General features: G+C 48.0%; 1 protein-coding gene across 1 annotated transcript in view; it reads left to right on the forward strand.

The window, feature by feature from the left end:
* BUB1 (BUB1 mitotic checkpoint serine/threonine kinase) overlaps positions 1–27,685 on the forward strand; it is a 1,006,269-nt gene that overhangs the window by 708,433 nt on the left and 270,151 nt on the right. The window lies entirely within an intron of this gene.

Consider the following 27,685-nt stretch of genomic DNA (forward strand, 5'->3'; position numbering starts at 1 on the left):
AATCCAAGTCCACTCATACCATCTCTCACCGCATCAGCTGCTTTCTTAGCTGTGTAGGGACGATCATCCTTCCTATCCAGCGCATTATCTAACGTCACATTCAAATCCCCACCACATACAATTGCTGAGGGTGGTAGAGCATATACTTTGTTCCATAAGTTGACATAAAACTCAGGGTCATCAATATTCGGACCATATACATTGACCATTGTGACTAGTGTACCACACAATTTTCCATGCAAAATAATATATCGGCCCTCTTTGTCAATATCCTCGTGTATCGAAACAAATGGTACATTTTTCTTAATCAATATCATGACCCCACGAGCATATGAGGAGTAATTTGATGCTAGCCTAGTACCCGCCCACTGTCTGGCAACCGTTTCTGCCGCCCGCCCCTTAAGGTTTGTCTCCTGAAGGAAGACCACTTGCACTCCGTGCTTGTTTAAATATGCCAATACCTACCTCGTCTTTTGTGGTCGGTTCAGTCCCCGCACATTCCATGTGACCCAATTAATTCTGCCCCCCTTATCCATATGACCTTCCATATTTTAGTCCTTTAAGCATAGCTGTCGAGCCCACCTCCCAGTACCAGCTTCTAAGCACAGAGTAACAAACCGAATAGGTAACTGCAGGCGTCTTCTTAGAGTCTAAGCAGTATTCCAGCCAACATGCCCCATTCCCATCTTCCATCCCTCCCGATCTCCTACCTGTAACATTAATAGAACCGATCCGGACCTGGATTCTCTGAAACTCCCTTGTCCACCTCCCTCCCACTTCAGCTCCCCCAACCTGCCAAAGCCATTTCCAACCCCCCAAACTCCAAACTCCCAACCCAGCTCCAAACATATTGTGGGGTACTCCCATATGTGGGGCCCTAGAGGCACTCATCTCCCGTTAATGGTAATAAACGGGAGGAGACCAAGCCATTTATATGAACTGCCCATCCCTACCACCCTAGGTCCATGTCCCTACGTTGTAGCAGTTCTTTAACTCATAGATCTAGAGACTGTACACCAAACAATTACCAATAAGTGAGACAGTGCCTCCATTAAAACGTACCAGCACATAGACAAGTATTGTTCCTAGCAGGTACCTAACCAATAGTGCCAGTCCCTCCTACACCCTCACCCCTTCGTGTAAGGGTAATATCGTGGTTCCAGCTGTGTGCCCCAGAAATCATTAACTCAAATAGTGCATAAGTCCTGCAACCTCATTTGAAATGTTCGTGACCATCGTTGAAAACTTTGCAGCACCGCAAATCCACCTCCAAACTTTATATAAGTCATGCAATGTTTAAATTCTATCGAGGGGAGTAGCGTGGTGATTAGCAGCAGCTCCCCTGTGAAGATGAACGAGGAATCCAGAGATGCTTGAGAAGTTCGAAGGCTCAGGCAGCTTCGTCGTGCAACTCTTCATCCCCTTCCTGCGCCATAGTGGAGTCTCGCTTTCGTTTCTTCTGCTTTTTAGCATAATCCATGGCCGCTTTCGGAGACGTGAAAATTTTATTATTCGACGGTGCTTCAATCCGCAAACGAGCTGGGTACAGCATGGCATATGGTATGCCTTCCGCTCGAAGAAGTTGCTTCACCCCATTGAATTCCTTCCACGCTGTTTGCACTGCCATCGTGAAATCGGGGAAAAACTCCAATTTGCTGCCTTGATACTCTATGGTGCCCTTCTCTCGTGCCAAGCGTAGAAGCACGTCCCTGTCTTTATAATTGAGTATGCGAGCAATGATGGGGCGAGGTGGCGCACCAGGCATTGGTCGTTTCGCTAAGGAGCGATGTGCACGTTCAACTATAAATACTCGAGAAAGTTGCTCAGTCCCAAATATTTCAACAAATAATCGTTCCATAAAGTCTTCCATTTTGCCAACATTCGTGGATTCCTGCAGCCCCGTACCGCGGATGTTATTGCGTCGGGACCGCCCTTCCAATTCCTTATTTTTAGCTTGAATGACCGCCAATACCCGCTCCATATTGAAGACTTTATTAGTTACCGTGGCTAGACCATCCTCCGTGGCTGAAACCCTCTGCTCCTCTTCACCCATCCTCTCATTCTGCCTGTCAAACTGCGTGGCCATGTGATCAAGTCTGTGATTAACGGCCTCCATGGTGCCCTCGATGGATTGCAATGTTTTCTGCATAGCCATGAGCGTGGTCTCTAAATTCGGCGTCCCCCCCGATGCCCCGGTCTGCTCGGCGTCCGAGGGAGCCTGTGTAGATGACATCGCAGTTTTTCGTGTTTCCAAGTTTATTTTGGGTTGATTCCTCTCTGGACTGCCCATGCTGCCGCCGGTCTAGTATAGCAAATGCAACTTCGTCCAGGCACCTCAGCGACGGTCGAGACAAAAGTGCAATGTAATGCCCAACAGTAAGCAGTGAACACCACGTGCAGTAACTGATAATGGTATCAGGAACCAAAGGGTGCAAGCAGATCCAGTTCCCTATTGCAGCAAATCTTCAATCACCTCACGAGCACTGCCACCAGCTAGCAACAACAAGCAGGGCTAGGCTCCAGGCCCTCCACCGGACTCCCCTCCTCGGGCAATGGACAGATATTGAGCCCCTCGACGGCTCCGGTATTTAGCTTGTTTCAAACGCCCCAGGCTCCACGGGGGCCACCGCTTCCCTGCCGCACCCAAACGATCGCGCCAGTCCGCACCCCACCCCCGCCGGCAGCATATCACGCGGAGCAGCCCAGTTCGGCCTAGCGCCGCCTCCGCAGCCCTGACCTCTCCTAGGCCGCTACCCCACTCACCGCCACCAGCACAGGTGGGCGCCAGCCCCGGCCCGACCAGTCAATGCAGCCGCAGGTCACCGAGCCGTCACACGGCTCCGTGGTCTTCACCGGCTCCAGTTCAGTACGATCCCCTGTGCCTCCTCTTCACTCGGCCAATACGTCTCTCGCTGTCGGGTCGCCCCACATCCGCCAGGCTCCATCCGAGTTAGCAGCAGCAGAGCGGCCCCGGGCACCACGAGGCACAGATCCCGGCAGGAGAACCACGCACCAGCACACGCCTCGAAAGGGGGTCCCGTGTCAGGAAACAGCCTCAATCAGTGCCGCATGTTATTAGGCACGCGTGGACATCAACTCATCGAGTGGCAAAGGCAGGATGTGTCGAATAATAAGAGGATTTTTGCTTGGTCTGGCAGATCCTCACATGAGTGCGGCCATCTTGCTGTGCGACCTCTAGCGCCCCCCCCCAAATTGTCTGTAGTACTTGATTCTATTCCGGAGAACGCCTCTATTCCCAGCTCAAACATCCTGATGCGAGAGAATATTTGATAAAGCGTTGAAGATTGGGAAATGTTGTTGCTCCAGGTATTTTTAGTCCCAAAGAAAGATTGAGAAGTTCAACCAGGTCTCCACCTACATTTTTCTAAACAAGGTCCAAATTAATCAGATTGTGGATGATGTCCATTCAGTGAATTAATTAGGCACATCAGTATCCGAATTGGTTGCTTTCTCTGCATCCACAGTATGTGAATTTTCACATTCTACAAAGGCGAGCCAGGGGAAGTGCCTGAATTTTAGGTTGCGAAACTAGTATTTCTGGTGCACATTTCAAATTGCAGATTCCTCCTCTATTGAATTCCAAATCTCTACACACATACAGCATCCAGATAGGAGTGCTCTTGGTGTTAACCCACTCCTGGCAGAGATTGTGCAGTCATATCTCAAAAGGCCTGACTCCACACCCATTGTTCAACTCTGACCCCATTTAATAGCTGAACCTGATGCACTACTAATTTCCTAGGCAGTCTTAAATTCCACAGCAGGTAGAGACCCTCATGAAGACTTTTCTGCAGCCTTTCCAGGCGATTCTGCCCTCCCCCCAAAAGCTCCCTCTCCTTTGTAAGAGTATAATTCTTTTTTTTGCAGAGTTTTATATAGCGCAAACTTGACCCGAATCGGGTATCAGAGCGCTTTATATAGCACCAGTTACATTACATGAGGACACACATTCATTTTTGTTAGATTACTTGATTTGCCCAGAATCACAGGAGGTTTAGCGTCATCAGAGACTCAACCCCCCCCCCCCCCTCCACACACACACACAATTGGATTCTGTTGATGGGGGTCTTTCCTGACCCAATTAGCCCTCTGCCCACTTCCCTGTCTGCATCAAATCTACTTTTATGCTGAGGAACATGCTGGCTGTCCAGCACTAACCCTGTCCCGAGAAGTATCGATTTGGGATCTGACTTGGACACCGATCAGAGTCAAAGCAAAGTTCGGGTAGATCTCGACCAATGTTATTTTACAGGATTAGCAAGGCTCAGCCAGTGGTGTTAGACAACTCTCCGGGAGTGCCAATATAATCAATTCCGTGAGGCCTTATAGGGCTCAGACTCCATACTGCACCTTCATAATGTTGTCCTTGATGATGAGGAGGCATATCATTTGCTGCCCCTTCACTATACTAATGGTTGATCGTATTTAGATCTCTAAAATTATAATGGTTTCTAACTCCTCAAAGACTGACATGAGCTCTCCATTGGGTCCTTCTTCCAAGAAAGTTCCTCCTTTACTGTAGCAGTGCATAGGGCAGCAGAGGTTTTCGTACTGCAGTTGCCATCCTGCTTAAAGAAACTTTGCAAAGTGGCTCTTCAACTTTAGAGCCTTTGGTACTTTTCAATTAGTCCCTGAGAAACGGACTGTGGCGTGGTCGAAACGTATGATCAGTGCTCCCAGTAAGTCAACAGATTGCTAGATTCCATAGGCCTGTTCTGGGTGACCTAGCTGTCTTGATTCTTCACTCTATACAAATGGGGTGGAAGCCGCCCTGAAAAGGTGTGCGCCTGATGTTCCATCTTTTCTCTCAAGTGCATTACCAATCCTGGCCAATGCTGATGACACCTTCCTGATAGCAAGGACAGGCGTACCACTTCAACGTCTAATTGACACCTACATGAGTTTAATGTCATCCATGGATCCTAAAATAAACTAGTCAAAAACCTTTATCTTTGTTTCAGGACTACCTCTCCCTAAGAACATTCCATTGTTTCATATTGGAACTCACAAACTGGCCGTTCTGGAGACATTTTCATATCTAGGAGTTGTTTCCGATACTAAACAAACCTGGTCACACATGGTGGGTAGCCGGGCACAAACAATGGAGCGCACTCTGGCATACAGTTTCCAGTTTTAATAAGAAATTGGGCTCAACAATAAAAAAGATTTACATTGGCCAGACAATCTCGACAAGATACGGGACAGAGATCTGGGGCACAGTAACAACCAACTTCCTACAGAAGATAGAGAATGGGTTCTTCAAGAAGATCGCCTTGCTCCCTCGCTCATTCTCAAACTATGTCACTCACTTAGAGCAGGATCTGCCCTATGTGTCTGACATAGTGAGAGTAGCCCTGATCATGCTCTGGCACTCAATATGGAGCAGGGATTCAGTGGACCGTAATCAGACTATCATACAAAACTGTCTTTTCATTGGATAAGGCACACAAAATCCCCTGTCTAGAGTATGTTAACCTGACCCTCTATTCGATACAAGTCCCCGAATTGTCTGTATATCCCAGCTCTTGCTCCAGGTTCCCAAAAAAGAGGCAAAGGCATTATTCTTAGCAAAACTAGCCTATCAAAGGAAGGAATCCCAGAAGGTAAAAACTGTAAAATTATATTTCTTGATTCCAAATCTAAAAGAGGGTGGCTACTCGTATTTGGATGCGGTAAGGAACCTGCTCCATAGGTTCATCCTTTTAAGGTCCCGCCTAAACCAAATTCCTCTGATGTTGGGCTTCCCTTTGAAAAAGTATGATCTTAGAGACCTGACTACTTGCTTGTACTGTAACCTGTGCGTCTAGTCTGACCTTCACCTCCTTTTCTTTTGTCGTTTTTATAAGGAACAGAGAGCCAAATATATTAGACAACAGGATGTGAGAGCACACCACTGACCTCTAAGGCATTCTGGTAAATGCAGTCTCTTGTAGCTCGCGCCAATATTTTTGAGTATTTCGCCAAGGTTGGCGCAGATAGTGTTGATCTCTAGACACTTGTTTCTGGTTTATTAACTGTCATCAGTAGAGAATACAGTCTTGTATTTTGGGGTTTGCTGAGTAGGCTGCCAAACATTATACCAGGCCCGGTACCTTTCACTGGCGCGCAGGAGCTTCATCCACGAGCTCGTCAGCTTAATGACTCACAGGAGTACTTTAAATAGACAACAGGATGTGGGAGCACACCGCCGGCCTCTCAGGCAAGGTTCGCCCCTGGCATTCTGGTAAATGCAGTCTCTTGTAGCTCGCTCCGATATTTTTTAGTATTTCGCCAAGGTTGGCGCAGATCGTGCTGAGCTCTAGACCAGTGTTTCTGGTTTATTAACCGTCATCAGTAGAGAATACAGTCTTGTATTTTGGGGTTTGCTGAGTAGGCTGCCAAACATTATATCCGGTCCGGTACCTCTCACTGGCGCGCAGGTGCTTCATCCACGAGCTCGTCAGCTCAATGACTCACGGGAGTACATGTGCTCCCACCCATGTTCCTGTTTAATAGTTCTCCCTTGAGTCATTGAGCTGACGAGCTTGTGGATGAAGCACCCGCATGCCTGTGAGAGGTACCTGACCTGAGAAAGATGTTGGCAGCCTAGTGGGCAAACCCCAAATTCGAAAGACTGTAATCTCTACTGATGACGGTTAAAGAACCAGAAACACATGTCTAGAGATCAGCACTATCTGCGCCAACTGTGGTGAAACACTCAAACTCTTGAAGATAGCAAGTAACTGAAACTGCATTTACCACAATGCCAGGGGCGAACCTTGCTGGGAGGTTAAGCGGTGTGCTCCCACCCCTGTTCCAGCCAAATATATTATACCACTTTTAAGGCGGTACAATTTTAAGCAATGTCATGTCGTCTTGTTCTTTATCAAGCAGCTCCATGAATATACAAAGGCCAACTGACACTCGAACCTAGTCATATGACCCGGGAACATGCTGCAGGCACCAATAGGGCAAGGAAAAGCCAACTTTTTAAAGTGCCATTTTCAAAGTTGGGACTTAAAATGCAACCTTACCATTAAAGAGGATTTTAAATTACGATTTCTCAGTTAGCAAACATGACTTTATCTGATCCCGATCAAGCACTTATTAAATATAATAATGGAACCCAAACTTATCCGATGTGAGAAATTGGCCTTACGGTAGTCTTGTTTGCCATTGTTCCTTGAGCTGAAGTTCTTCGCTGATTGCCGCACCATGCACCGGAAGCCTCTGAGGCAGGGGCCTCTCAAGCTCCTGGCTGCTCGACGTGCGACACTGTGATGATTTAGATCCCAGTCGAGAGGTCTTCCACTTCATCCCATCCATCGAAGTCTTCTCACTAGATGAGGGAGCGTAGTCATTTGAGGCCTGGCTCCGCAGTTGAGCCAGCGCGTTGGTCGGCTCTGTGCTTCCCTGAGTTTCAAGGAGCTGGAGGGATCCCCACTCAACTGAGTTTTGAGACCATGCTCCTCATATTTGAGAAGCCCGCCTGTTTGCCTTCGGGCCCCGCATGGTTGAGAGAGGCCCCTATTGGTTTACCGACACCTGCTCCTGGGCCAGTCTGGCCCCATGGATCTGCAGATGGATCCGGACCGGTGCTGATAATTTTACCTTGACCTTCCCAGACGCTGGTCCTGATGACAATTCTCCTGGCACCCCCAGTCAGCGTTGCCCCCATTGTCAACCCTGACATGGTGCCGGAGGGGCGTCGTCGGACGCAGACTGGAGTCTTGCATTCCAGGCTTGATGCTGAGCTCTAGTCATATGTGCTAGGACTTTGGGAGGGGACCTTGGACCATGAAGAATACCAGCCTCATGACCATAATATGAACTGGTGTGAGGATTTGGCAGAAGCCAGTGAGCTGGACTATCTCTACCTAACAAGGCTATGGAGGAGGGAGTGTCTTTTGCCATGGCGTTATGGAGGGCGGCTGAGGTCATGGCTCTTAGCCTATCCTCAGTGGCAGTCAGGACTAATGTCTTGACAGAAGTGCTTGAATCAGGAGTGACCCCTTCTGAACTGCTGATTCTTTCAAAAAAGTCCCACTAGGGACTTGGTCTAACCAGCTCAGGGGCTCCTGTGAACAGGACAATTGCACACTGCCATTGTCCTACCCCAGGGGGCCCCAATTTTATCACCCTACCGAGAGCTTGGTGGTTCAAGTCTGAGTTGCCCTGTAAATCCTGGTGCATTCCCTACACCTCCCATGGAGTGTGAATCCAAGATGTAGGATACCTTAGGGAAGATGTTTTATTCCACCAGCTTGGCACTGTCTACCGTGAACACAGTGTACCTTTTGGGCCGCTACTCCCGTGCTCTATGGGACTCTGTTGCGCAGGTGCTCCCCTGGACACAACCGATTAGCTGGGTAGAGCTGTTGAGTGGACAGTGGCCTTGAGGCGACACGTTGGGTTGAGGATAACTGGCTATTCAGGGAATGACCAAGCATCGCTTATAGACATATTATTTGATGGCTCCTGTCTCTTCGAAGACCAGGTGGATTCCACACTGGAGCTCTATAAGAACAGCAGGGCTACGGCCAGGGCCTTGGGCCTGTCTATGGCCCCTCAATAACGCCAATCCACCTTTTACTCCTTTTGTCTCTACATGCCCAGCCACTTTTCCCTCTTGAAACCAGGAAACTGTATGGTAGCGGTGGACTTGCAGGTTGCATATTCCCATTTTTCCGTCCTGCCTACCCACAGATGTTCTCTCCGGTTCACGGTGGGCCATGAGCATTTTCCTTTACCAGCACCGATTTAGTGTTAACCAAGTTGATGGCAGTGGTTGCAGCTCATCTGCGGAGGTCTAGAGTGCTAGTCTTCCCCTATCTTGACTACTGGCTATTGAAGGCTGGATCACCCCCGGGTGCGGTCTCCCACCTCTAGGCAACGGCGAACCTACTGCATTCGCTGGGGTTCTCTCCCAATGTGCTGAAGTCACACCTGACTACCTTTCAGACACTCCATTTCTTTAGGCCTGATATGGACATGTGCAGTTTTGGGCCCTTCCTCTAGAGCAACAAATACAGGATATTCAGGCTATGATACCAATGTTTCAGCCTCTATATTGTATTTCATGAGACTGACTGATCCTGTTGAGCTTCATAGCCTTCTGCATCCTACTTGTGACACATGCCAGCTGGCATATGCAGGCTCTGCAGTGGGACCTGAAGTTCCAGTGGGCAAAGCTTCAGAGACATCTCTCCTACATGGTCCAGATCTCTGAGAGAACTGCTGAAGATCTGCTGTGGTGGTTAACAAACCGCAATTGGGTTAGTGGCAGACCCCTCTCCCTTCCCCAACCAGATCCAACAGTAGTGATAGATGCGTGACTCCTGGGATCGGGCGGCCATCTGGGAGAGGTGGAGACCAGAGGCCGCCTGTGGGATCTGGCCTCCGCATCAACCCTCTGGCGCTCTGAGGGATCTGGCTTGCATTGAAAGCCTTCCTACCCTCCATCAAGAGAAGTCTAGTATAGGTGTTCATAGACAACACCACCATGTGGTACTGCAACAAGTGAGGTGTCTGTCAAGAGGCTCTGCTCCTCTCGACAAGACTCAGACAACAGGGCTTATCCCTGGTGGTTCAACACACGTGGCGGTCTCTCTAAATGACATGGCTGCAAACTCGGCTGAAGATGCCTAGCAGAACACGGATGGCATCTCCATCCGGAGGTGGCGCGAGGTCTCTTTCAGCAGTGGGGAGAGCCTTGGTTAGATATGTGTGCCAGCTCAGAGAACATGCAACGTCAGCAGTTCTGCCGCTGGAGTTTCAAAAGTGAGACTAACTCGGAGGCGCTTTTCATCTCAAGTGGAGCTCAGGCCTCCTGTATGCTTTTCCGCCCATATCACTGCTGCCAAGAATCCTCAAGAAGATCAGAAACAACCGGGCCCAAGTCATCCTTGTGGTTCCAGACTGGGCATGGAGAGTCTGGTATCCCGAGCTCCTCCAAATGAGCATTGATCCTCTGATCACGCTGCCCCTTCCGAAGTATCTTCTGTTGCAGCAGCAGGGGTGGGTTCTCTGTCCAAACCTGTCAAATCTGCGCCTTCCAGCTTGGAGATTGAGCGACGGCCATAAATAGCTTTCGACCTTCCTCCCAAAGTCTGCAATGTTGTTGTGGCAGCCATACATCCCTCCACCAAGACGGTATTCGCCTGAAGACTTTTGTAATATATTGTACAGAAAAGTCTACTGACCAACTTTCTGCTTCCCTTTCTGATGTTTTGCTTTTTATTTGGACCCTTGCCAGCAGGTTTCTGCTCTGGGCACCATGCTTTGTCTGTCTTCCTGGGGCTGTCAGACCAACCCTCTTAATTGAAGTCTCACATTCCTTCTAGATTTTTGAAAGGCCTTGTACATATGTTTCCACCTTCCCCTTTCATTATGGCTCAGTATGATGCCTGGAGTGAGTGTGAGCTAAAGGCTTTATCATCCAAGCCTCCATTCTGGACTATATTTCCTGACAAATTGGTGCTTTGCACAAGGGACTCTTTCCTTCCAAAAGTGGTAACACCTATTCATGTGGAACAATATGTCGCCTTACCCACTTTTTACGCTCCTCCATATCCCTCTAACGACTCCACCGTCTGGACCCAAAAACAGTGTTGTCGTTCTACCTTGATCACGCTAGGGAGTCTGGTGGATGATCAAATCTTCATGGGGTATGTTGGGGATTAGAAAGGTTAGGCGGGGCAGAAATGGTCCATTTCACAATGGGTTGTTTTCTGCATCAAGATTTGCTACGCTCTGCAAAAGAAGCTGCCTCCTGAAGGCTTAAGGGCTCATTCCACCAGAGCTAATGCTGCTACCACAGCGCTTGCATGTGGAATACCAGTCTTGAACATCTGTCATGCAGCAACATGGGCATCCTTGCACATGTTTACCAACGACCTATGACCCTGCTCGCAGGCAGGTTGCTCCCCACGCTGCTGCACGGCTCTGCCTGCATTGTTTTTGCCTAATCTTGTATTTTTCCCCTGTGCCTAACTTTCTTTCTGGCCCAGACTTGTTTTATTCCCCTGTGCCTGTACTTGCTTTCTTGCCCAGACTTGTTTTTATCCCCCTGTGCCTGTACTTGCTTTCTTGCCCAGACTTGTTTTTCCTTCCTGTGCCCAGTTCTCCCGTGGCCCTGCCCATGTTTCACGCCGCTGCGTCCCGGTGGCCCCGCCCGCCTGCAATCCCATTCGCCGCCCGCTCCCGTCTCCCAGCTTGCTCCTCCCTCCCATATCCCCTCATATGGAAGCCGCGCAGCGGTGAAAGGAGCGACCTATGACCCTGCTCGCAGGCAGGTCGCTCCCCACACTGCTGCACGGCTCTGCCTGCATTTTTGTTTGCCTAATCCTGTATTTTTCCCTTGTGCCTAACTTTCTTTCTTGCCCATACTTGTTTTATTCCCCTGTGCCTGTACTTGCTTTCTTGCCCAGACTTGTTTTTATTCCCCTGTGCCTGTACTTGCTTTCTTGCCCAGACTTGTTTTTATTCCCCTGTTCCCGTACTTGCTTTCTTGCCCATACTTGGTTTTATTCCCCTGTGCCTAACTTGCTTTCTTGCCCAGACTTGTTTTTATTCCTCTGTGCCTGTTCTTGTTTTCTTGCCTAAACTTGTTTTCCTTCCTGTGCCCAGTTCTCCTGCGGCCCGCCCATTTTTCCCACTGCTGCGTCCCTGTGGCTCCTCCCACCTGCAATCCCATTCGCCGCCTCCCTACTGCTCCTCCCTCCCACATCCCCTCATATGGAAGCCACGCTCAGCGGGCGCGCCGCTGGCACGCCGCTAGCGCACCTAAGGCAAACCCGTCTGTGCCCGTCCGTGCCTGGACCGCTCCCAGCGCCAGGATCCCTGGACACCACGAACGCCACGACGCCCGACACCACTATGATGCCAGAACCCTCCACGCACTCAACACCGGACGATCACACACCTGCTTCCTGGCCGCCCGAAGCGCACCCACGGAGCTTTCACCTGCCGGAACTGCAGCTTCACAAGCATCCGCCCACCACGCTGCCGACCAGGAAAGAACCCAACCACCTCAGATGCATCCTTCTCAACACCCGCTCCGCCCGAAACATGCTGTTGAACTCTGGGACCTACTCGACTTAACCTCACCAGACGTCGCCTTCCTGGCGGAGACCTGGCTGAACCCCGCCTCGGCACCCGACATAGCCATAGCCGTCCCGGAAGGCTACAAGATCACCCGCAAGGACCGCACCAACAGAGCTGGAGGAGGAATCGCCATCGTCCACAGGAACACTCTGAGTCTCGACCAACACCGACGACACCCTCAGCACCGCCGAACACCTGCACTGCCAGATCCACACCGACCCCAACACCACCCTCAGAGGAACCCTCATCTACAGACCGCTCGGACCCCGACCACAGTTCAGTGACTCAATCGCCGACTTCGTCAGCACACACGCCCTCGCCTCCACGGACTACATCCTCCTTGGAGCCCTGAACTTCCACCTCGAGAACAATGACGACACCAACTCCACCACCCTGATCGACAACCTAGCCAACCTCGGACTCAGACAACTCGTCACAACACCCACCCACTCCGCCGGTCACATGCTTGACCCCATCTTCTCCGCAAGCCCCCACGTCTCCTTCAACCATACCACCGAACTCCACTGGACCGACCACCGCTGCATCCACTTCACCTTCAAGAAACCCACCACGCACCACCGCACCCAACAGATGCCTCACCGCTGCTGGAGCAAAGTCACCGAAGACCAGCTAACCACCACCCTCGCCCAGAGCCCACCCGCCGACCATACTGACCCAGACACCACCGCCCGCAACCTCAGACAGTGGATCAATGACTGCGCCAACACCCTCGCCCGATCAAGAAACCCTCCAACAATCATACCAACAAGAAAGCCAGCTGGTTCACTGAAGACCTCCGGGCCTCCAAGCAAACCTGCCGAAAGCTGGAGAAGATCTGGCTCTGTGAACGAACACCGGACAGCCACGCCGCCCACAAGAATGCCACCCGCAGACACCATCACCTCATCAAAGGGCCTCCTTCAAAGACCGCCTAGACAACAACGGGCACAACAGCAAAGATCTCTTCAACATAGTGAAGGAACTCTCCAACACCAACGACGTCCCACCCTCGCAAGACCTGTGCGACTTGCTGGCTACCTTCTTCCACCGCAAGATCAGACATCCACGACAGTTTCAACGCCACGGCTGCCCCGACAACCACTGAGACCCCCCCACGACCACCATCTGCACCAACCGCCTGCTCTACTGGACCAACATAAACGACGATGACACCATAAAAATCATGAACACCATCCACTCCGGATCTCCGTCAGATCCATGCCCACACCACATCTTCAACAAAGCCAGCACATCCATCGCACCCCATCTCCGGAAAGTCATCAACACCTCCTTCGAGACAGCAACCTTCCCGGAGAGCTGGAAGCACGCCGAGATCAACGCCTTACTCAAGAAACCCAAGGTGGACCCCAAGGACCTCAAAAACTTCCGGCCCATCTCCCTGCTCCCGTTCCCGGCGAAGGTCATAGAGAAGACAGTCAACGAACAACTGACCGGCTACCTTGAGGAGAACAACATCCTGGACCCTTCCCAGTATGGTTTCCGCAGCAACCACAGCACCGAGACTGCCCTCATCGCCGCCACCAATGACATCAAGTCCTTCTTGACAGCGGAGAAACAACGGCCCTCATCCTCCTGGACCTGTCAGCCGCCTTCGACGCGGTCTGTCACCACACACCACGAACACGCCTCCACAACGCTGGGATCCAAGTGAAGGCCCTGGACTGGACCACCTCCTTCCTCTCCGGCAGAACACAGAGCGTCCGCCTTCCCCCCCTTCCATTCCAAAGCCACCGAGATCTGCGGCGTACCCCAGGGCTCATCCCTCAGCCCAACTCTGTTTAACATCTACATGACACCGCTCGCCCACGTCGCCCATCGGCATGACCTCAACATCCACTCCTACGCCAATGACACCCAGCTTATACTCTCCCTCACCAAGGACCCCCACACCGCCAAAACCAACCTTCATGAAGGAATGAAGGCCGTTGCTGAATGGATGAGGAACAGCCGACTGAAGCTGAACTCGGACAAGACAGAGGTCATACTCGGATCCAACCCTTCGGCCTGGGGCGACTTCTGGTGGCCGACCGCATTGGGACCCGCTCCAACACCCACCGACCACGCATGCAACCTAGGGGTCATCCTCGACTCCACCCTCTCCATGACTAATCAGGTCACGCCGTCTCCTCCTCCTGCTTCAACACCCTCCGCATGCTCCATAGGATCTACAAGTGGATCCCCACTGAAACGAGAAGAACAGTCACCCAGGCCCTTGTCGGCAGTAGGTTGGACTATGGAAACGCCCTCTACGCAGGAGCCTCGCCCAAACTCATGAGACGGCTCCAACGCATCCAGAACGCCTCTGCACGCCTGATCCTCAACATCCCTCGCCGCAGCCACATCACACCCCACCTGAGAGACCTGAACTGGCTCCCGGTCAACAAGAGGATAACCTTCAAGCTCCTCACCCACGCACACAAGGCACTCCACAACACCGGACCAACGTACCTCAACAGATGACTCCGCTTCTACACCCCCACCCGCCAGCTCCGCTCCGCCGACCTCGCCCTAGTTCCCTCGCTTCCGAAGAGCGACCTCAGGCGGCAGATCGATCTCCCACCTCGCCGCAAAGACCTGGAACACCCTTCCCACCCACCTACGGCAGACCCAAGACCTACTGACCTTCAGAAAACTCCTCAAGACCTGGCTTTTCGAGCAGTAGCAGCATTCCCCACCCCAGCGCCTTGAGACCCTCACGGGTGAGTAGTGCGCTTTACAAATGATATGATTGATTGATTGATTGATTGAAGTATTACTGCCTGGACAGACTGGTCCGCAAGGACGGCCATTTTAGCCTTTCAGTCCTGCAGGACTTTCTAGTTTGAAATTTGTCGGCATTCCCTCCTCCGGAGATGATATTGCTTGGGTATCTATTCATAGGTAAGGAATCTGCGGCTAGCAGTCTCAATCAAATAAACAAGTTACTTACCATTGGTAATGCCTTATCTGGTAGAAACATAATCAGGACGCAGATTCCTTACCAACCCACCCATCCTCTCCGCGTACAAGTTTCTAGAGTCAGAGCTGTTCTCTTTCAGGGCCCAAAAATGTCAGTACACTAAACAGCTCCACGTTCCTGCTGTGGAAAGTCTTGAAAAAGTAACTGACAGCGTGCCAAGGTGGGGCCTATAAAGGTGACGTAAAGGCATGCAAGGGTATTGCTAGAAGAAAAATCTTTTGGATCCAGTCTGATGCTTGGGGGATTCAGAGATGAGGAATCTGCAGCTAGATTATCTCTACCAGATAAGGCGTCACCAAAGGTAAGTAACTTGTTTTTCACTGCCCACCCCTTTTCCTGTTCTGTGGATTGGACTTTTAACTGTTAATAAAGGTTTCTGACATGTGCAGCTGTACGTGCACATACTGTGCATACTCCTGCCTTCTAGTGTTGGTCTTGGATGTGTACAACTTGTTTTTGTTTGAAGAAGTCTTTTGAGTTGCGAGGTATAGTGACTCCTTCCTTAGGGAGCATTGCACATGAACATACACTCCATAGTTCAATTGTTTTCTTCTGCCATCAGGTTCGGACCTGATTGCCGGGTTTCTGAGCTGATGCTGCATGGTTGACTCGGTCGGGGCCTTCTGAGTTTCTCAATTTCCGATAGTTCATCAAACATTCTCCGCATTCATTTATTTAACGATGACGCAGTCGACCATTGTGTGTTGAGGGTGATCTCTGGCCCAGCTGAGCCTTTCTTCAGCATCAATCCCCTTCAAAAATTGGCACAAATTAATAGAAAGATACTTTTTCAATACTGTCCACAGTGCCACTCCAAGTACTCCTAGACAGACCAGCAATAGATCTGCAATCTGTACCTTTCCTCAGACCACAGTGAGGCTTCCAGGTCCAAGAAGACCATCAGGAATCGCACAACGTACAGTAGAGCAATAAAAGGAAGAGGAGCTCACTAATATCTTCGCTGAAGACCTCGAACAGTCAGAAGTTAAGGAATTCCAAGCCAGGCAGGTAAAATGTGTTCAGCCTGGAGCCAGTGTAGTTATCTGAGTCGGAAGAGCTTCACGGCTGGCTTAAACACAACTATATGGCATCCACAAGTGAAGACAACATACGAACAACTCACTCTCTGCCCCTCCGAGGGTTGGGCTTTGAGCCCTCATTCCCAGTTGAGCCGGCCGGTACTAATCCAAAGTTTCGGAGTTGACATCTTGGGCCTGCTCCAACACAGAATGATTTACAAAAAGGGGGTGGTGATGAACAGAGTGTCTGAGTTAAACAGACCACTCTTACCCAGTCCAAAGATCAGGGCTTGATCCATCACCGTTATTTATCTCACTGCCCCATCCCAGCTCAGAACCTGGCTATATGCAAATCAGTCTGTCCCTGGCCCAGTGCATCATGGGAACAGGGCAGACTAAACTACCAAGCCAATTCTTCACCAGAAAGGAGACAAGCTACCGGGGACCGGTTTCTGGCATTTCAGCCTTCTTCGGCCCAGCTTGCTTGAATCCTGATGGAGCAGTAAGAAAGGGACTCATGTCTGAGTATACCCTGCCACACCTATAGTGGCCAAAAACGATTTACAAAAAGGGGGTGGTGATGAACAGAGTGTCTGAGTTAAACAGACCACTCTTACCCAGTCCAAAGATCAGGGCTTGATCCATCACCGTTATTTATCTCACTGCCCCATCCCAGCTCAGAACCTGGCTATATGCAAATCAGTCTGTCCCTGGCCCAGTGCATCATGGGAACAGGGCAGACTAAACTACCAAGCCAATTCTTCACCAGAAAGGAGACAAGCTACTGGGGACCGGTTTCTGGCATTTCAGCCTTCTTCGGCCCGGCTTGCTTGAATCCTGATGGAGCAGTGAGAAAGGGACTCATGTCTGAGTATACCCTGCCACACCTATAGTGGCCAAAAACGATTTACAAATAGGGGGTGGTGATGAACAGAGTGTCTGAGTTAAACAGACCACTCTTACCCAGTCCAAAGATCAGGGCTTGATCCATCACCGTTATTTATCTCACTGCCCCATCCCAGCTCAGAACCTGGCTATATGCAAATGAGCTCATTGCACCATCAGGATTCAAGCAAACCGGGCCGAAGACGGCTGTAATGCCAGAAACCGGTCCCCGGGAGCTTGTTTCCTTCCCAGTGTAAGAATTGGCTTTTGTAGTTTGGTTTGCCCTGTTCCCATCATGCACTGGGACAGGAACAGACTAATTTGCATACAGCCAGGTTCTGAAACTGGGATGGTGCAGTGAGCTAAAAAACGGTGTTGGATCTAGCCCTGATCTCTTGACTGGGTGAGAGCTTTCTGCTTAATTCAGAGACTCTGTCCCTCACCACCCCTTGTTGTAAATATTTTTGTCCAACACAGAATGAGCACTCCAAAAGCAAACCTTCATCAACAGGAGATGGCAATGAAGCCACCATCGCCTCCTAAGCACAAAAAGAGACATTATAGGGGTACAAGCCCTCTACCTCGGAAGGCGATTTACCCTCCTATTCCTCCTCCACAACCATCACCACCTTCCCCCTCCTCCACCAAAACCTTCACAACAGCCCTCATCACCACACAGGTGTTATCACTCATACTATGGAGAGACTAGCCTTCCCCCTTACATTTGCAGGATGATCCATACACCCAGGATCCACAATATAATGCATCGGAGGATTGAGGTAGTACCTCCAGGGCCCAACAGTCCACACTTCTACCCGGCAAAGCCTTCTTCCCCTGATGACACCACCTGATATGATGGTTTTCAAAGGGCATGTAACTTTAATAAAGTTGATCTTAATTCAGTGCTGAAAGAGGAGGATATCTTGGTAGAAACACTTTTTCACTCAGCGGTCTACCCAATTCTTGCCAGTACCTAAAGGCATGCTCAAGCTGACTCATGAAGTTTTCAAAGACCCTGTAAAACCTACAATTATTAATCTAAGGGTGGACAAAAAATATAAGCCTTCCTCTTTAAATCCCCCTTACATTACTGGCCAGCTCCCGCCAGACTTGTTAGTGGTCCATGCTGCACGCAAAAGAGCAAATGCACAGGGCACTTGGGATGCCCCACCCCCAGATAAAGAAAGTAAAAAATATTATATAGCAGGAAAGCGAGTTGCAGCACAATCAGCAACACATTGACGTATTGCCTATTCAGTGGGGTTCTTAGCACATTATGATCTTGCCCAGTGGGATGAGATGGGAGGCTTTATGCATCACTTACCAGAACAGTACAAACAAAGTGCCCTGGAAATAGTATTTGAAAGGAAGTCCATCTCTAATTACATCCATTAGGTGTGCCCTTGATGCAGAGGACACTGCCTTTAGAGGGTTCGATTCAAGTATCTTTATTAGGAGGCACGCTTGGCTTAGAATCTCTGGTTTTAACCTAGCGTTCAAGATCATCTGATCAATTTACCATTTGATGGAGAGCATCTATTCAGCTCTGGTTGATCAGATGCTGGAAAAAAGTATAAAGACTATGTAAGAAGGTGGACCTTTCTGGCATAGATACCCCACTTTTTTGCCTGGTGTCAGTGTGTTTGTAGTTGACTGGGATCCAGTGGCAGTGCTGTGTCCTCCAAATTATATGGTACTTTTGTTCACCCCACAATTGGCATACTGGGGCACCATTATAAGTCCCTAATATATGGTACTGATATACCCATGGCATTGGTACACCAAGGGTCTCCCATAGGCTGCAGCATGTATAGGCTGTGGGGTTTTAGGTTTAAACCTATAATAACTGATAGAACCCCATTGAAAGAAATATAGCCCTCACCGGTGAAAACATATAAACACTGAAAAAACACCTGGACAACCACAAAGTAAGTGCCATTCAAAGAAAGGAAAAAGAGAGTGAAATAGTCATTTTTTTCTTCCTGAAGGGGTCAATACAATGTAACTTTGTTATACAAGCTAGCAGAAAGAAAGACGGCCTAACATTTTTCTGCTTGAGTTTTGATCTTTAGGGATGCCACTAAAATATTGTTTCTTCTTCCTTTTACTTTTTCAGTTTTGTGGCCTTTGGTCTAAAGATGCAGGGTTTAGTTTCATTTTTTAGGTCTAGTTTAATTATTTGATAAACCATAGGGAATCAGGAAATATCAAACTCGTATTTGATATTTTAGCTGTATTTGATTCTTTCACTGATAGGTAAAATGGCTGGTTTTATAAACATCTTTCCTAATATGTGTCATCACATTTACCCACAGAATGGGTAAAAACCCTTAATACATCAGACCATAGTTTCTAGTGGGTAAGTATTGATAGTAGGTGAATTGCCAACAACTTATGCTTTAAACATTCAATGCAAGGTATAGTGACAAGTATATATATCACCAAGCATCTGGGACAGTTGTGAAAACATGACACCAGACTTTTGGAAAACATGGAACGCAGTGTCACTTGTAATGCTCTGCAAAAAAGGTTCTTTCCAAGTTCAACAAAGATTGGAGTAATATTGTTTGTATTTGCAGTGATTCAGCTACGTATATAAAAAAGTTGTGTGATGACCTGCCAAAATTGATACCCGAGCTGAAGTGATTCCCTGTAGTAGATCCTTGCCACTTGTTAGATGGTATGCTGAAAGCATCTTTACAATCTTAAGAGTTAATGAGGGATGCTATTGACTTTTTAGTCCATTCTGGTGCACTGTTTTCTTATGCCCAGGAACTAAAACGCAAATATTTATCATTTTGTGCTTTATGTGGCATCAAAGAAAGAGTCATCCCAACTGTGTCCCTTAGCTGATTGTTCTCAGCCCAATGGGCTATGAATGCTGAGAGGGCCTCGTCACAGAAGTTTACATGGGAAGGAAAGAGCGAGCCAACATGACCCAAAGACTCACTGAAGAAGTATTGTATGGTGTACTACAATAAGATTAATTTGCAAAAATCTATATGGACCTCAAATCTTTGGTGTCAAACATGTTGGAATCATGCAAATACACTGATTTTAGTGTTAGTTGCATGATGCCATGCACTTGGGGATCCTTGGAGGACCCCCCAATAGCTACCTGTGTAGCCTTACAAGATCTGTCTGCCAGACCAAACTGCTGATGAACTTAACTCGAGCAGCTGAAGCTGAACAAAGGATTTCCTGCAAAGGAGAGGTGTGACCACCTCTCATTTAGAGTTTGGTATGGTGGGGGTGCCTTTGAGCGCCACTGCACTGCATTGAAGGCACATTTGGTGCCTGCCTTGCATAAAAAAAGTTTTGCCCTGTTCAGGAGCCCTTGGCTCCCGCTCTGGCACGAAACCACACAAAGGACAGGGAGGGTGGTTGACATTGGCTGGAGAGGGTTTACAGTCACCACAGTAGCAGTGAAGACTGGTCAGGCCTCTTGAGAACCAACAAACCACCACCTATGTTGCAGAGCCTGGTGCTTTCCGTGGGACAACAGAATCAGCAAACTAGTCAATGTCGTAGAGGTGCTTGTGGATGCAGGGAAGTGACTCCTTCACTTCAAGGGAGATTCCTTCTAGCTTGGATGCAAATGGGTTACTTATTGACCCGGTGGATGCATGGTCATGGAGTTGCAGAACTTGAATCACAGGGAAGAAGATGCAGCAGGAATCAGTCTTGCCTTTGGTCCTGGCTCAAAGAACAGCAGAGTTCCAGTCTCCACCAGCAGAAGAGTCTTTGCACAGTCTTCGGACCACAGGCAGTCGGATCTTGAAGTTGTTTTCGGGATGAATCTAAGGACCCACCCTCTGGGGAGCCCTTAAGTAACCCTGATCAGGGTAAGGACCTCTTCTGTGGTAACCTGCCTATAAGGGGGGGTCAGGGACACTGCTCAGCTGTCCTAGACAGTCTGATGCTCCCAGGGGCCAAGATTCAACATGCCAGAATCAAGTGGCCACCTGGAGAAGCTCTGTGGGCGACAGCTGCTGCTTCAACCTCACTGTGCTACAGCAAGGACCTCCAACAACGGTTGGTATTGTGCTCTGGTGCTGCTACAGGTGGTTTGGACTCTGTCCTTTCTGCTTTGAGGTTCTTCCCCCCTGGAACCAATGTCCTGGTCCACAAGGTTCTGTAGCTGTTGATCTTCCTGGAACCACAATTGGCGCCTACTTTATCCCTATGCATCCGGGCTACCAGGTGTAGGTATCCTGGTTCCTGGGGTATCCACGGATGGCACTCAAACCTTCCTTGATCCAAGTGGTTCCTTTGGGAAGGGTCCTAGGACTGTAAAAATCCAACCTGACTGACCCTGTGTTGCCCTATGAACGCTTGACCCGGTGTAAACACTCTGCACCTGGGTGCCTTAGGGTCCCTGGCTACTCATCTTGGGGGGTTGTGTTTCTCTTGGGGTCCTCCATCCTTGGGTACTAGTCCCACTTAGGTACTTTCCTTGCATTCCACTACTTTAGTACATAGTTTGGCCCCTCCCACCACCACCACCGGTTGGGACCTATGTATTTTTCTATGCTACTAACCAATTTCCTATACTCACCTGGTGTGGTTCTTTCTTGTGTGAAAAGCTTACGAATAAGCCTTAGCTGCACTCCACAGCTACCCCTTGAGAGCTCTGCCCTTCAGGGACCAAAACACTATAAATAAGGGTTACCTGGACTCAGTGCCTCACCATAGGTGGACCCTATATACTGAGCCAGCCTCCTATAGACCCTGCCAAAGCCATGGTAACTTTACAATCTCCGTTCCCTCTGACTAATTTTCATCAGAGTTTTGCGTATGTTCTAAGATCACCTCCCCCGGGGCGCACACCTCTTATCAAAGACAGCAACAACACACCCATACTACCAGGGGGTACTTTAGAGGGCCCTAAAGAGGGAATAACACCAGAGGCAGAGGAGGAGTGGCTAAATCTGCCATCCTTGCCAAACAGTCACTCCCTTGCCCTGCACCCTGACCATGCAATACCTGTCTGGTGAGGACTGCAGAGGTTACTACCACAGTTGGGCAACATCACTTCAGACCAGTGGGTCCTAGATATTGTGGAACACAGGTAGGACTCACTACACCACCACCAATTATACCACCATAACCACACTCCCTCGCCCATCAACAGCTGCATTTTCTGAAAAAGGAAGTAAAATCCCTATTTCAAAGGGAGCCAGGGAGCCAATGCCCCACCGCCACAGAAGTACAGGGGGTGTACTCAGTGTATTTCCTAATTCCCAAAAAGGATGGCCCTTTAGGCCCATCCTAGACCTACGGTCTCTCAACAGATACATCAAATCAGATCATTCCCACATGATTACATTCCTCTCCTCAAAAAAGCGACTTCATGAATGCCCTGGATTTGAAGAATGCCTACTTTCACATCCCAATCCACCCAGGACATCGACGTTACTTAAGACGTGGTAAGTGGTCCTCATTATCAGCTCAAAGGTCTCCCCTTTGGAGGCACCACCGCACCCAGGGTTTTCTCGAAATGTTTGGCTGTGTTTGCTTCTCACTTAAGAAGGAGCAGCATCCACGTCTTTCCTTACCTAGACTATTGGCTGATGAGTTCAATCAAACACATTGCTTGCTCACAAACAGTGAACTTTGGATTTACTCGACAATCTGGAATTCAACATAAACGCACAAACAGAGACTTTGTAGCGTGACGCGTAACTGCATCCTTGGTCTTGTACAGCTGCAACCATTGGTGCTGTACTATTAGTTGCACAAACGCTGCTCTGAAGCTCGATTTATAACGAGCGTTCTGATTTTGCACTATTCAAAAGAGTATTTGCTTGTGTGTTCTTTGGAAACTCGATACATTGAACTCTAGCATTATTCACAACTCGCCGTCTACATAGTAATTTATACCCCTTGAAAGTGTTCTGAAGAAATCCGGACTATCGCCATTGCCACTGTTTTCCCGAACAACCTAAGGGACAAAAGGAGCTTATCATCAGTACCAAATTATTGTCAAGCCTTGAAGAAGTAGTCTACACGATGAAACACGTTTTGGCTGTCTACACCACCGCTATACACTGCGCGTCAATACAATCAAGACAATCTAGTTTGTGCTTTCTCTGTTTGGATGGTTGCTTTTTCCATTGTATATACTGCATGGTGCTGTGTTTATTAAAACTAACTGACAACAAGGTCGGTTGATAAACTAATTAGCGGTTGTGCTCTGTAATCAATGTTTTGTCATTAATTGTATGGAGAAAATCTCTATTTTTTCTATACAGATGAACACTGAGTGAGTGCCACAGTGTTTTACATTGAGCACGCCTATACATACAAACCTATAATATTTTCTGGAAGACAATGCGGAGGTGCTGACGTGCTTTTTTACCACTGCCATTTGCTTTCTAATTGCCATTCCCAGAACATTCAACCTAGCAATTTGGCTCCTAAATTCCTAGAGTTTGAGTACCTACGTTTGCCCCCTGAGTGCATGGATATTCTGCGGGAGGCATGTCTGCATACCACTATTTTTTTGCAAAAACAACAGTTGATGGACAGAATGCAGAACAATGTCATACATTCACCCCAGTACAGAGATCTGGGCCTAAATCACTCGTTTTTTTGCACTCCACATCACCCCAGTTCAGACATGGACATATGCAAATCAGCCTTGACCCTGTGCCTCATGGGAACAGTCCAGCCCGAACTGCCAAGCCATGTCTTCCTTGGACCGGAATCAAGCATCCTAGGACCGGTTTCTGGCTATCAGCTGTCTTCAGCCAGGATAGCTTGACTCCAGTGGTGTGGAGAGCACGGGACTCACGTCTGAGCATACCCGTCCCACTCGGGGTGACAAATGTAAAAACAATTATTGATGGACAGATGCAGAACAATGTCATACATTCACCCCAGTACAGAGATCTGGGCCGAAATCTATCGGGTTTTTTGCACTCCACACCACCCCAGTTCAGACATGGCCATATTTTTTTTTTGTAGCATACGCCTGTTATGCTGCAAAGTAGAAAATATTTGTCCACTATTGCCTTCCCAAGAACCTCACTACAGAACATTGTCTACTACCTGTCTAACTTGCAGCACTCAGGACTAATATATGCTTTGCTTTGCTTACAGTTGGCTGCAGTAGCAGCATACTTGCAAAACATGGAACACCCCTGTTTCTTCAGAATCCTTGCAATTAAAGCATTTATTGAAGGACTAAAAAGAGGCTTTCCTCCCAGAATACCTCCGGCCCCATCATGGAATGTTAATAGAGTCCTCACAAGATTAAAGGGGACGTGTTTTCTGCCCCCTCATGTTACAATTTCTGTCCTGGAAGGTGGCCTCCTTGGTCACTATTACCTCCATTAGACGTTATGAGAGTCAAGCGTTAACTTGTGAAGAACCTTTTTTCAAGGTACATTGTGACAGGGTAGTCCTTAGAACTAATCCAAAGTTCCTACGCAAGGTGGTATCTTATCTTTTCATCTTAACAAAACCATAGAACTGACTGTTTTCTTTTCACATCCAGCGACAGAAGCAGAGTGGGCACTTTACACACTGGATATTAAGAGCCCTTATGTACTATATTGATAGGACACAACCATTTCAGAAAACAGAACGTGTATTTGTGGTTTTCTAAAGCCCAGAGAGGGACTGCTGTTTCAAAGCAAGAACTCGCTTGCTGGCAAATTGTGTGTTAAGACCTGCTATGTCATAGTCAAAAGACTGCTCCTACCACCTCCCAGGCCATATTCTACTCACTAAAAAGAGGCTTCAATGGCCTTTTAGGGCAGCATTCCAATTGCGGACATTTGTAAAGCTGCTACTTGGTCCATACCACATACTTTTTCTAAACACTATTTTGTGGGCAGTCTAGCAAAACAGGCCCAGGTTGGACAAGCTGTCTTGCGTACACTTTTCCAATGCTCTGCAACTTCCCCCAGCTAGCAACAACCTTTCATGGAAAACTGCTTTCTACTCTATGCACACCATGTGTATCTACAGCTTCACATTCCAAGAACGGAATATGTTACTTACCCTGTAGACATCTGTTCGTGGCATGTAGTGCTGTAGATTCTGGTGCACCGCCCTCGTTGCCGAGAACCCTTAGTTGTTGCAAATACCATATTTGTTCATTTCCTTTTCCCTTTCTTACTGCATGAACATTTTTATGCTTCACTGTACTCTCTATCCTACACCCGCTGAGCGTGAAAACGAACTATGGATTTGTGGTTAATGTACAATACTCCCTATTGGAGAAGTCACTATACCTCATGACTCAAAAGACTTTTGGACAAAAATAAGTTGTACACATTTGAACCCAACACTAGATGGTAAGAGAATGCACATCATGTGAATCTACAGGACTACATGCCACAAACCGATGTCTAAAGGGTAAGTAACATATTCCTTCCATGTTAAAGTCTGCACACTGTCTCACTGTCCTCAATCGGTCTCTGATGCTCCATATCCAAGAGCACCAAAGGCTTTGTTGCAAAGTGAAATCAGTGTGACATTTTTTCAGGGTCCACTTTGGTGCCCGGGGAAAATTCAAATGGGGCAGTTAGAATACCTACCAGAAAGAGCATTATTGAAGATATGTAACTTGTTCTGGCCCTCCCTCATTGTTCCGTTGGCCTTACATACATTACAGGCAATCTCCACCCAAATTAACAAATTCCTAACAATTTTACCAGTATCACTCTCCTTCATCGCTGATCCACTTCACCATTTCTCGCTTATCGATTAACTAATGAACAAAGGTGGTATTAACACCCGTCTATAAAAAAAAATCATTATTGTAGACACGTGACCATTCAGACGGCATTCATAAACACATTTCAGTTCCATCCCTCTCTTTCTTGGTAATTTATCTGCCTAATTGGGGGTATGTGTTACTACATGTTACCATGAGCCCTACTTTCACTTGCACTGACTCAGCACTTGTACAGAGGTGTAATGGGACAGGGTTTTAGAAACTGGTTGGTTAGGACTGTGATCTGCAGCAATAAGAAACCATAAATTTAGCTAGAGGAGTTCTAAGCTTACACCATCAATGCACTAGTTAAGTGTTGTATCACATTTGTGGAAGGTACTGGAATGTTCTCTTACAGTGTCATGTGTGTAAGACTGTAAATTGATTTATTTCTCTGTGTGGTAGTATGGTTTTATTTATAGCGTGCGTCCTAACATGGGCTAGGTTGCAAAACCCCTCAATTTGTATCCGGTTCTTGAGCTCGCTTTCAGAATTCATGATTGAAATGGCTAATGGCTGTAGGTTGACCTGTGTGGAAGCTATTGTATATGGTCCAGTGTCAGTGCTCAGTTAGCATGAAATATTGTGGAGTGTGAGAAAATAGATGGAGTTGTTGGCAGTCTGTATCATGAAGGAAGCATCCATTGAGATGGATCAGTGCGGTCCCCGAGAAATGATGTATGCTATATTGGTCTGCCTGGAAGTGGCACAGGGCCAACCAACGGAAGCACAGTGAAGCAATGCTAGAATTCTGTGTAGTACTTACTCAGGAATGGCGTAGGACCAACCATGGTATAGCAGCATAGAGCAACTATGGTAAAATTACTGTGGTCCTCAGGCAAGGGAGTAGGAACAACCCTTCTGTGGGTGCACCTACATGGTAACAGACGATGTGGTCATTGATTTTCTTATAGCTAAGCAGGCCGCTGATAGAAAGACTTGTGTTGGTGGTCTGCAAAGGAGGCACACAGCAAAAGTAACAGTTAATCTGATCGAAACACTGACTGAATACACTAATGTGCTAGACCAGACTTTTGGACAGTTATGAGTTGATATCAGAAGCTAGAAAAATAAAATGCTTAGTAGGAACATCAGAACATTTGAAACAAACTTAGATGTCCTGGGAGATGTTTTCAGTCTGTTTAGGCATATAGTCCTCAAAGTTGCATGACTGTTGCTAGTACTGAATCAGTCTGGCAAACAAGTGCATTGACTTTGTAGCGTCTTGTGCCTCAGCCAGATAGAGACGTATACTGGAGAGGGGAAGATTTATTTGGTTTTTGCTGCCTTGGCTGCCATGTGGAAGTAATTAGTCATGGTTGAAACAGGTGTTAGTGATTGTACGTTGGAGCTGATTAAGGGATCCTTGTGTGGCATTCATTACTCGTAGCAGTACAAAGAGTGGAACCATATTAATCTGTTATGGTAAAGCGAGCATTGCGAGGCATCCACTGTTGCATTAGAAGCAAAATTCCTAACTTTTGAACATCTGTGCTTGGTTTAACTCTTTCCTTCCACACAGGTGGTGGGATGGCACATTATATTTCGCGATGAGACCAAGTTAATACAATCTGCATGTAGTAGACCAAGGCTTTACCACAGCAAAGAGATCTTTTAAATCCCTGCAAAGCCCATTACAATATTTGAGGTCTCTTCTATCTACACTATTTAATAAGGAGTATTAGAATGTGATGCGTGTAGCCTGTAGGCTAACTTAACTAAGTAAAATGTGACCATAATAATTATCTGACTGAACTTTAGCAGCTGTTCTTGGTCTAGTGACAATTCGTTTTAGGACTGATCGTAGACTCTTTCAAACTCATCCTTGAAATTCACCCAATCATATAGTTTTGGATTGCTGCCTCCAGCTGAACGTACCACCTAGGCTGCTGTGTCATCACTTACATGTGATGTGAGGGTGACCATCAGGGAAGGCTGATGGATGATGGAAATTCAGATTTTCCTCAC

This window comes from Lissotriton vulgaris, chromosome 6, assembly GCF_964263255.1.
Source record: "Lissotriton vulgaris chromosome 6, aLisVul1.2, whole genome shotgun sequence".
Lineage (NCBI taxonomy): Eukaryota > Metazoa > Chordata > Amphibia > Caudata > Salamandridae > Lissotriton > Lissotriton vulgaris.